The following is a 10,564-nucleotide window of genomic DNA, read 5'->3' on the forward strand; positions in this document are numbered from 1 at the left end:
GTACTTAGAAAAATTCTGCCGATTTCGGTACTTAGAAAAATTCTGTTGATTTCGGTACTTAGAAAAATTCTGTCGATTTCGGTACTTTGAAAACATTCAGAAGACTTCGGTACTTAGAAAATTTCTGACGTTTTCAGTACTTAGAAAAATTCTGATGATTTCAGTACTTAGAAAAATTCTGACGATTTCGGTACTTAAATAAATTCTGCCGATTTCGATACTTATTAAACATTCAGAAGTTTTCGGTACTTAGAAAAATTCTGCCGATTTCGGTACTTAGAAAAATTCTGAAAATTTCGGTACTTAGAAAATTTCTGTTGATTTCGGTACTTAGAAAAATTCCGACGATTTAGGTACTTAGAACAATTCTGCCGATTTCGTTACTTATTAAACATTCAGAAGTTTTTGGTACTTAGAAAAATTCTGCCGATTTCGGTACTTAGAAAAATTCTGTTGATTTCGGTACTTAGAAAAATTCTGTCGATTTCGGTACTTAGAAAAATTCTGTTGATTTTGGTGCTTTGAAAATTTCTGACCTTTTCGGTACTTAGAAAATATCTGACGTTTTCGGTACTTAGAAAAATTCTGTCGATTTCGGTACTTTGAAAACATTCAGAAGTTTTCGGTACTTAGAAAAATTCTGCCGATTTCGGTACTTAGAAAAATTCTGAAAATTTCGGTACTTAGAAAATTTCTGTTGATTTCGGTACTTAGAAAAATTCCGACGATTTAGGTACTTAGAACAATTCTGCCGATTTCGTTACTTATTAAACATTCAGAAGTTTTTGGTACTTAGAAAAATTCTGCCGATTTCGGAACTTAGAAACTTTCGGACGTTTTCGGTACTTAGAAAAATTCAGACGATTTCGGTACTTAGAATATTTCTGAAATTATCGGTACTTAGAAAATTTCTGACCTTTTCGGAACTTAGAAAATTTCTGACCTTTTCGATACTTAGAAAATTTCTGACGATTTCGGTACTTAGAAAAATTCTGTTGATTTCGTTACTTAGAAAATTTCTGTCGTTTTCGGTACTTAGAGAAATTCAGACGATTTCGGTACTTAGAAAAATTCAGACGATTTCGGTACTTAGAATATTTCTGACGTTATCGGTACTTAGAAAATTTCTGACGTTTTCGGTACTTAGAAAAATTCTGATGATTTCAGAATTTGGAAAATTTCTGCATTTTTCGGTACTTTGAAAAGACTCAGAAGTTTTCTGTTGAATTTGGTACTTAGAAAAATTCCGTCGATTTCGGTACTTTGAAAAGACTCAGAAGTTATTTTACTTAGAAAATTTCTGACGTTTTCGGTACTTAGAAAAATTCTGTCGATTTCGGTACTTAGAAAACATTCAGAAGTCTTCGGTACTTAGAAAATTTCTGTCGATTTCGGTACTTAGAAAACATTCAGAAGTCTTCGGTACTTAGAAAATTTCTGACGTTTTCGGTACTTAGAAAAATTCCGACGATTTCGGTACTTAGAAAAATTCCGACGATTTCGGTACTTAGAAAAATTCTGCCGATTTCGGTACTTAGAAAAATTCTGTTGATTTCGGAACTTGGAAAATTTCTGCCTTTTTCGGTACTTTGAAAAGTCTCAGAAGTTTTCAGTACTTAGAAAATTTCTGACGTTTTCGATACTTAGAAAATTTCTGACGTTTTCGGTACTTAGAAAAATTCTGCCGAATTCGGTACTTAGAAAAATTCTGTCGATTTCGGTACTTAGAAAAATTCTGTTGATTTCGGTACTTAGTAAAATTCTTTCGATTTCGGTACTTAGAAAAGACTCGGAAGTTTTCGGTACTTAGAAAATTTCTGACGTTTTCGGAACTTAGAAAAATTCTGTCGATATCGGTACTTAGAAAAATTCTGTTGATTTCGTTACTTTGAAACTTTCTGTCGTTTTCGGTACTTAGAAAAATTCTGATGATTTCGATACTTAGAAAATTTCTGACGATTTCGGTACTTAGAAAAATTCTGTCGATTTCGGTACTTAGAAAACATTCAGAAGTTTTCGGCACTTCGTTTCGGTAAGAAGTTTTCGGTAAAATTCTGTCGAATTCGGTACTTAGAAAAATTCTGTTGATTTCGGTACTTAGAAAAATTCCGACGATTTCGGTACTTAGAACAATTCTGAAAATTTCGGTACTTAGAAAATTTCTGACCTTCTCGGTACTTAGAAAATTTCTGACCTTTTCGGTATTTCGAAAATTTCAGACGATTTCGGTACTTAGAAAAATTCAGACGATTTCGGTACTTAGAAAAATTCTGATGATTTCAGAATTTGGAAAATTTCTGCCTTTTTCGGTACTTTGAAAAGACTCAGAAGTTTTCTGTTGAATTTGGTACTTAGAAAAATTCCGTCGATTTCGGTACTTTGAAAAGTTTCAGAAGTTTTTTTACTTAGAAAATTTCTGACGTTTTCGGTACTTAGAAAAATTCTGATGATTTCGGTACTTAGAAAAATTCTGACGATTTCGGTACTTAAAAAAATTCTTACGATTTCGATACTTATTAAACATTCAGAAGTTTTCGGTACTTAGAAATATTCTGCCGATTTCGGTACTTAGAAAAATTCTGTTGATTTCGGAACTTGGAAAATTTCTGCCTTTTTCGGTACTTTGAAAAGTCTCAGAAGTTTTCAGTACTTAGAAAATTTCTGACGTTTTCGATACTTAGAAAATTTCTGACGTTTTCGGTACTTAGAAAAATTCTGCCGAATTCGGTACTTAGAAAAATTCTGTCGATTTCGGTACTTAGTAAAATTCTTTCGATTTCGGTACTTAGAAAAGACTCGGAAGTTTTCGGTACTTAGAAAATTTCTGACGTTTTCGGAACTTAGAAAAATTCTGTCGATTTCGGTACTTAGAAAAATTCTGTTGATTTCGTTACTTTGAAACTTTCTGTCGTTTTCGGTACTTAGAAAAATTCTGATGATTTCGATACTTAGAAAATTTCTGATGATTTCGGTACTTAGAAAAATTCTGTCGATTTCGGTACTTAGAAAACATTCAGATGTTTTCGGTACTTAGAAAATTTCTGCCTTTTTCAGTACTTAGAAAACATTCAGAAGTTTTCGGCACTTAGTAAAATTCTGTCGAATTCGGTACTTAGAAAAATTCTGTTGATTTCGGTACTTAGAAAAATTCTGACGTTTTCGGTACTTAGAAAACATTCAGAAGTCTTCGGTACTTAGAAAAATTCTGCCGATTTCGGTACTTAGAAAAATTCAGTTGATTTCGCTACTTAGAAAAATTCTGTCGATTTCGGTACTTAGAAAAATTCTGCCTTTTTCGGAACTTTGAAAAGACTCAGAAGTTTTCGATACTTAGAAAATTTCTGACGATTTCGGTACTTAGAAAAATTCTGTCGAATTCGGTACTTAGAAAAATTCTGTTGATTTCGGTACTTAGAAAAATTCTGTCGATTTCGGTACTTTGAAAATTTCAGACGTTTTCGGTACTTAGAAAATTTCCGATGTTCTCGGTACTTAGAAAATTTCTGACGTTTTCGGTACTTAGAAAAATTCTTACGATTTCGATACTTATTAAACATTCAGAAGTTCTTCTGAATTTTTCAAATTTAAAACCGTTTGAAAATATTACTAAGTTTGAAATACCATGAAATATTTCTAAGTACGAAAATCTTCTGAAATTTTCAAAGTCAAAACCGTTTGAAAATATTACTAATTTTGAAATACCATGAAATATTTCTTAGTACGAAAAACTTCTGAATAAGTCAAAACCGTTTGAAAATATTTCTAAATTTGAAATACCATGAAATATTTCTAAGTTCAAAAAACTTCTGAATTTTTCAAAGTCAAAACCTTTTAAAAATATTACAAAGTCTGAAATACCATGAAATATTTCTAAGTACGAAAATCTTCTGAATTTTTCAAAGTCTAATCCGTTTGAAAATATTACTAAGTTTGAAATACCATGAAATATTTCTAAGTACGAAAATCTTCTGAATTTAAAAGTTTGAAAATATTACTAAGTTTGAAATACCATGAAATATTTCTAAGTGGAAAAAGCTTCAGAATTTTTCGAAGTCCAAAACATTTTGAAAATATTTCAAAGTCAAAAAAAAAATCTTTTTTGAAATTCGAACACACGATCATCAAAAGACATGAAGAAAAAAACAAATGTGAAATTCGCACACACGATCAACGGAAGACTTATAAAGAAAGAAAAAAATTTAGAAATTCGCACACACGATCAACGAAAGACATGGAAAAAAAATGTGAAATTTGCACACACGATCAACGGAAGACTTATGAAGAAAGAAAGAAAAAAATTTAGAAATTCGCACGCACGAGCAACGAAAGACATGCAGAAAAAAAATTTGTGAAATTCGCACACACGATCAACGGAAGACTTATGAAGAAAGAAAAAAAAAATAGAAATTCGCACATACGATCAAGGAAAGACATGAAGAAAAAAAATTTTGTGAAATTCGCACACACGATCAACGGAAGACTTATGAAGAAAGGAAGAAAAAAAAAGTGTGAAATTCACACACACGATCAACGAAAGACGAAGAAAGAAAAAAAAATTGAGAAATTCGCACACACGATCAACGAATCACATGAAAGAAAAAAAAATTGTGAAATTCGCACACACGATCAAATAAGACATGAAGAAAAATCACGACGGTCCCCTGATGACTAACTAAAAAGGATTCTGACTGAGGGCGTTCAGTCATTATGCCACAGATGGCATCTTCGCACTATTGGTCATTCGACCCACCTCATGTACCAAAAATTTACCAACCACGTGTACCAAATGAACCCACATTGCGCCAATCACATTCAGAGACTAGAGTCGTTTTGCGTTCGAGAGTTTCAAATCAAGAGTTTTCCTCCGAGAAGGGGGGAAATGCGTCGGCACCAACGGGGCGGGGAGCTCTCTCAGGTCGAGCACCCTCTTCAAGCCTAGTCCTGCATATGACCTCCCTCTTCCCCAGGACGAAGGGCAGGGAAATAGGCACGCCCACACGGCACTGACAATTGCGTTCGAGGCGGGGATCGCCAGTGAAGGATCCCCGGGTGTAGGCCGATGTCGGAGCCTACTGGCACCCATCTTTAATTGTCCTTCCGCAGGTTCACCTACGGAAACCTTGTTACGCGTTAACTTCCTCTTAATGATCAAGTTCGATCAACTTTCCGGCACGCCGGCTCGACCCGGAGGTCAGTCCGAGCGCCAGTCCGAGGACTTTACTAAATCATTCCATCGGATGTTGCGACGGGCGGTTTGCACAAAGGGCAGGGACGTAATCAACACGAGCTGATGACTCTTGCTTACTGGGAATTCCTCGTTCAAGGCAGATATTTACCATTATTCCTGTAGTGCCCTTCCGTCAATTCCTTTAAGTTTCAGCTTTGCAACCATACTTCCCCCGGTACCAAAAAGCTTTGGTTTCCCGGAAGCTGCCCGGCGTGTCATTTGAGGAACACAGCCGGATCGGTGGCTGGCATCGTTTATGGTTAGAACTAGGGCGGTATTTGATCGCCTTCGAACCTCTAACTTTCGTTCTTGATTAATGGAAACATTTTTGGCAAATGCTTTCGCAGTAGTTCGTCTTGCGACGGTCCAGGAATTTCACCTCTAGCGTCGCAATACGAATGCCCCCGTCTGTCCCTCTTAATCATTACCTCGTGTTCCGAAAACCAACAAAATAGAACCGAGGTCCTATTCCATTATTCTATGCAAGATTATTCATGCGTCATAGTTTATTCTTATCTCGCCCCGCCCTATTTTAGGGCATACGAGAGTTGATACATACACATATGATACATTAAAAATAGGTAAATCTCTAAAAGTTACATAAACAGTGAATATAAAAATCTGAATATCTAAAATAATGTTCAGTACAATTCTATAAAACAAGTTAAAACCAAATAAAATAATAAAGTAGTAAAAAGGTTAAATAAAAAAAAAAGAAAAAAAGAAAAAAAAAACACAAAATCACCCAGAAACCGATAAATGTTAAAACTTTGCAGGAACATGCAAAACAGTGATAAAATATAGAAGTTAAAATTCGATAAAGAGGTTAAAATGCAGAACAAGTTAAGAATCAAAACAATCAGTTAAAAGTTGATAAAAACAATGCTTGCTAAATTAAAAATTTATAAAAACAATACAAGTTAAAACGTAGAGAAGTTTAAAATGAAATTAGATAGATACACAAGACACCAGCAATAGTGTTCGCAGGCTCCGAGCATAGTTAAATTTGGTTCAGAGTGTCCTCCAATGTTACCTTTATAATTTGTTTAACTATGTTTCTACAGACCAACTTAGCAAAGCATTGGTGCAAAATTTGTCCTGCAAAATGGTTTCCACGGAGTGTCTGGAAGTGTGGGCAGTTCAAGATCAAGTGTTCGATTGTCTGATTGTCCCCACAGTAGGTACAATTTGGGTTTTTATTGAAAAGTCTATTTTGGTATTCTCCAAACGCCCCGTGTCCAGTAAGTAATTGGTTTAGGTAAAAGTTGGCCTGTAGTCGTTTGGTGGAAGGGTAAAAAGAGGGAAAATATAGTAGCCAGTAGTCAAATGCTTTCCCCTTACTAAGTTTGAAATACCATGAAATATTTCTAAGTACGAAAATCTTCTGAATTTTTTAAAGTCAAAACCGTTTGAAAAGATTACAAACTTTGAAATACAGTGAAATATTTCTAAGTACGAAAATCTTCTGAATTTTTCAAAGTCATAACCGTTTGAAAATATTTCTAAGTTTGAAATACCATGAAATATTTCTAAGTACGAAAATCTTCTGAATTTTTAAAAGTCAAAACCGTTTGAAAAAATTACTAATTTTGATATACCATGAAATATTTCTAAGTACGAAAATCTTCTGAATTTTTCAAAGTCAAAACCGTTTGAAAATATTACTGTGTGTGAAATTCCATGAAATATTTCTAAGTACGAAACTCTTCTGAATTTTTCAAAGTCAAAACCGTTTGAAAAGATTACAAACTTTGAAATACAGTAAAATATTTCTAAGTACGAAAATCTTCTGAATTTTTCAAAGTCATAACCGTTTGAAAATATTTCTAAGTTTGAAATACCATAAAATATTTCTAAGTACGAAAATCTTCTGAAGTTTTAAAAGTCAAAACCGTTTGAAAAAATTACTAATTTTGATATACCATGAAATATTTCTAAGTACGAAAATCTTCTGAATTTTTCAAAGTCAAAACCGTTTGAAAATATTACTATGTGTGAAATTCCATGAAATATTTCTAAGTACGAAACTCTTCTGAATTTTTCAAAGTCAAAACCGTTTGAAAAGATTACAAACTTTGAAATACAGTAAAATATTTCTAAGTACGAAAATCTTCTGAATTTTTCAAAGTCAAAACCATTCGAAAATATTGCTAACTTTGAAATACCATGAAATTTTTCTAAGTGGGAAAAGCTTCAAAATTATTCGAAGTCCAAAACATTTTGAAAATATTTCAAAGTAAAAATAAAATCTTTTTTTTGAAATTTGCACACACGATCAACAAAAGACATGAAGAAAAAAACGAATTGAGAATTTCGCACACACGATCAACGGAAGACTTATGAAGAAAGAAAAAAATTGTGAAATTTGCACACACGATCAACGAAAGACGAAGAATGAAAAAAAAAACATAGAAATTCGCACACATGATCAAGGAAAGACATGAAGAAAAAAAAAATTGAGAAATTCGCACACACGATCAACGGAAGACTTAGAAAAAAAGAAAAAAAATTTTAAATTCGCACACACGATCAAGGAAAGACAGGAAGAAAAAAAACAATTGAGAAATTCGCACACACGATCAAATATGACATGAAGAAAAAAAAATTGAGAAATTCGCACACACGATCAACGAAACACATGAAAGAAACAAAAATTTAGAAATTCGCACACACGATCAAGGAAAGACATGAAGAAAAAAAAATTGTGAAATTCGCACACACGATCAACGGAAGACTTAGGAAGAAAGAAAAAAAAAATTTGAAATTCGCACACACGATCAAGGAAAGACAGGAAGAAAAAAAAAACAAATGAGAAATTCGCACACTTGATCAACGGAAGACTTATGAAGAAAGAAAAAAATATTATGAAATTCGCACACACGATCAACGGAAAACTTATAAAGAAAGAAAAAATAATTTTGAAATTCGCACACACGATCAAATAAAAATTTTACAAGAAAAATTTTTTTCAAAGGTTTTAAAGCTTGAAAAAAGCTTTACAAACCTTCTGGTAAGAGGACGGGTCTCAATAGATCGCAGTATGGTAGCTGCTCTATTACGTACAACACCCAGTCTAGTACCTAAGTCGTCTACAGACGATTTGGCACCCGTGCATCACACCCACAGGGTTTGGACTCAGAGCCGAGAGCGCGCGGTCTAGGCGCCCTCTTGAGTGCTCCAAATCGAACAGGCCTCGTCGCCGGGGTAATCCTCCCGCAAGGAGCGGATGTACGCCCCGGCTAACTTTGCCCATCGACGCGACTACAGCCGTTTTGCGTTCGAGAGTTTCAAATCAAGAGTTTTCCTCCGAAAAGGAGGAAAATGCGTCGGCACCAACGGGGCGGGGAGCTCTCTCACGTCGAGCACCCTCTTCAAGCCTAGCCCTGCAAAGGACCTCCCTCTTGCCCAAATCGAAGGGCCGGGAAACAGGCACGCCCACACGGCACTGACAGTTGCGTTCGAGGCGGGGATCGCTCGTGAAGGATCCCCGGGCGTAGGCCGATGTCGGAGCCTACTGGCATCCATCTTTAATTGACTAAAAGGGATTTTGACTTAGGGCGTTCAGTCCTTATCCCACAGATGGTATCTTCGCACCACTGTTCCACCTGTACTAAAAATGTACAAATCACTTCTACAACCACATTGCACCACACGTTCTGCGTTTTTCCCCGACCCGTGAGCCGAGTGATCCACTGCTCGGAGTGGTAGTTTCGATCCGGCCGACTAGAGCCGTTTTGCGTTCGAGAGTTTTGAATCAAGAGTTTTCCTCCGAGAAGGGGGAAAGTGCGCCGGCATCAACGGGGCGGGGAGCTCTCTCACGTCGAGCACCCTCTTCAAGCCTAGCCCTGCAAAGGACCTCCCTCTTGCCCAAGTCGAAGGGCCGGGAAACAGGCACGCCCACACGGCACTGACAGTTGCGTTCGAGGCGGGGATCTCCAGTGAAGGATCCCCGAGTGTAGGCCTATGTCGGAGCCTACTGGCACCCATCTTTAATTGTCCTTCCGCAGGTTCACTACGGAAACCTTGTTGCGCGTTAACTTCCTCATAATGACCAAGTTTGATCAACTTTCCGACACGCCGGCTCGACCCGGAGGTCAGTCCGAGCGCCAGTTCGAAGACCTCACTAAATCATTCCATCGGATGTTGCGACGGGCGGTTTGCACAAAGGGCAGGGACGCAATCAACACGACCTGATGACTCGTGCTTACTGGGAATTCCTCGTTCAAGGCAGATATGTACCCTTGCTCCTGGTAGTGCCCTTCCGTCAATTCCTTTAAGTTTCAGCTTTGCAACCATACTTCCCCCGGAATCCAAAAGCTTTGGTTTCCCGGAAGTTGCCCGGCGTGTCATTTGAGGAACACAGCCGGATCGGTGGCTGGCATCGTTTATGGTTAGAACTAGGGCGGTAATTGATCGCCTTCGAACCTCTAACTTTCGTTCTTGATTAATGGAAACATTCTTGGCAAATGCTTTCGCAGTAGTTCGTCTTGCGACGGTCCAAGAATTTCACCTCTAGCGTCGCAATACGAATGCCCCCGTCTGTCCCTCTTAATCATTACCTCGTGTTCCGAAAACCAACAAAATAGAACCGAGGTCCTATTCCAATATTCCATGCACCATTATTCATGCGTAATGCATACTTTGAGCACTCTAATTTTTTCATAGTAAAATTGCCGAAACCGAATGACAACCGGTAAAGATCATCGGACAATTTCGGCGGCAATGCTCAGAACTGGCAGTGACCACCGGTGGGCGGACCACCCGTCTGGAACTAAGATCCAACTATGAGCTTTTTAACAGCAACAACTTCAATATACGCTTTTGGAGCTGGAGTTACCGCTGCGGCCGCAGCAGACTTTCCCTCCTTCTTTGATACAAGCATTTGACTACTGGCAGGACCAACCAGGTTACTTTCACGTTCAGCGAGCGTTCGAAGCGGCGCTTCGAATCTCAGAGGTGGTGGTGCCCCCGGCTGGCGAGGGCGCCGGACCCGGCATGACGGCTGGGTCCCCGTTCGCACAGATCGAACTAGAGCCTTCTTCCTCTAGTCGGTTCGAGACTCACTGCGTCCCCCTTGGCGTCAACGCCTGGACGCGAGAGTGCTCTGCCGTCGAGAGTCGTGCTCGCGCCGGAACAAACTGCAGAAAACCTCGTGAATGCTTCCATCACTGTTCAGTCTCCACGCGGCTACAAACTACTGTCCGAGCTGCTACTGAATAGCCGAGGCCGTCGCTTTCTGTGAGGCAACCCCCGTCTGTGTCGAGACGAGAGCACTGCGTATCTTAAACGCTCACTATGCCGCACGAAGGTCAAAGCTGGCGCGGCTACGGAAAGACG

The 10,564-nt window shown here is 37.8% G+C and overlaps 2 pseudogenes; both read right to left on the reverse strand.

Moving 5' to 3' along the window:
* Positions 1–5,086: 5,086 nt before the first annotated feature.
* On the reverse strand, positions 5,087–5,917 carry LOC147810023 (small subunit ribosomal RNA; annotated as a pseudogene; the record flags this gene model as incomplete).
* Positions 5,918–9,217: 3,300 nt separating this feature from the next.
* LOC147810024 (small subunit ribosomal RNA) lies at positions 9,218–10,136 on the reverse strand (annotated as a pseudogene; the record flags this gene model as incomplete).
* Between the last annotated feature and the right edge of the window lie 428 nt (positions 10,137–10,564).

The sequence above is a fragment of the Parasteatoda tepidariorum genome, chromosome 5, assembly GCF_982258835.1.
Source record: "Parasteatoda tepidariorum strain Cologne lab strain chromosome 5, Ptep-v5.0, whole genome shotgun sequence".
In the NCBI taxonomy this organism is placed as follows: Eukaryota; Metazoa; Arthropoda; class Arachnida; order Araneae; family Theridiidae; genus Parasteatoda; species Parasteatoda tepidariorum.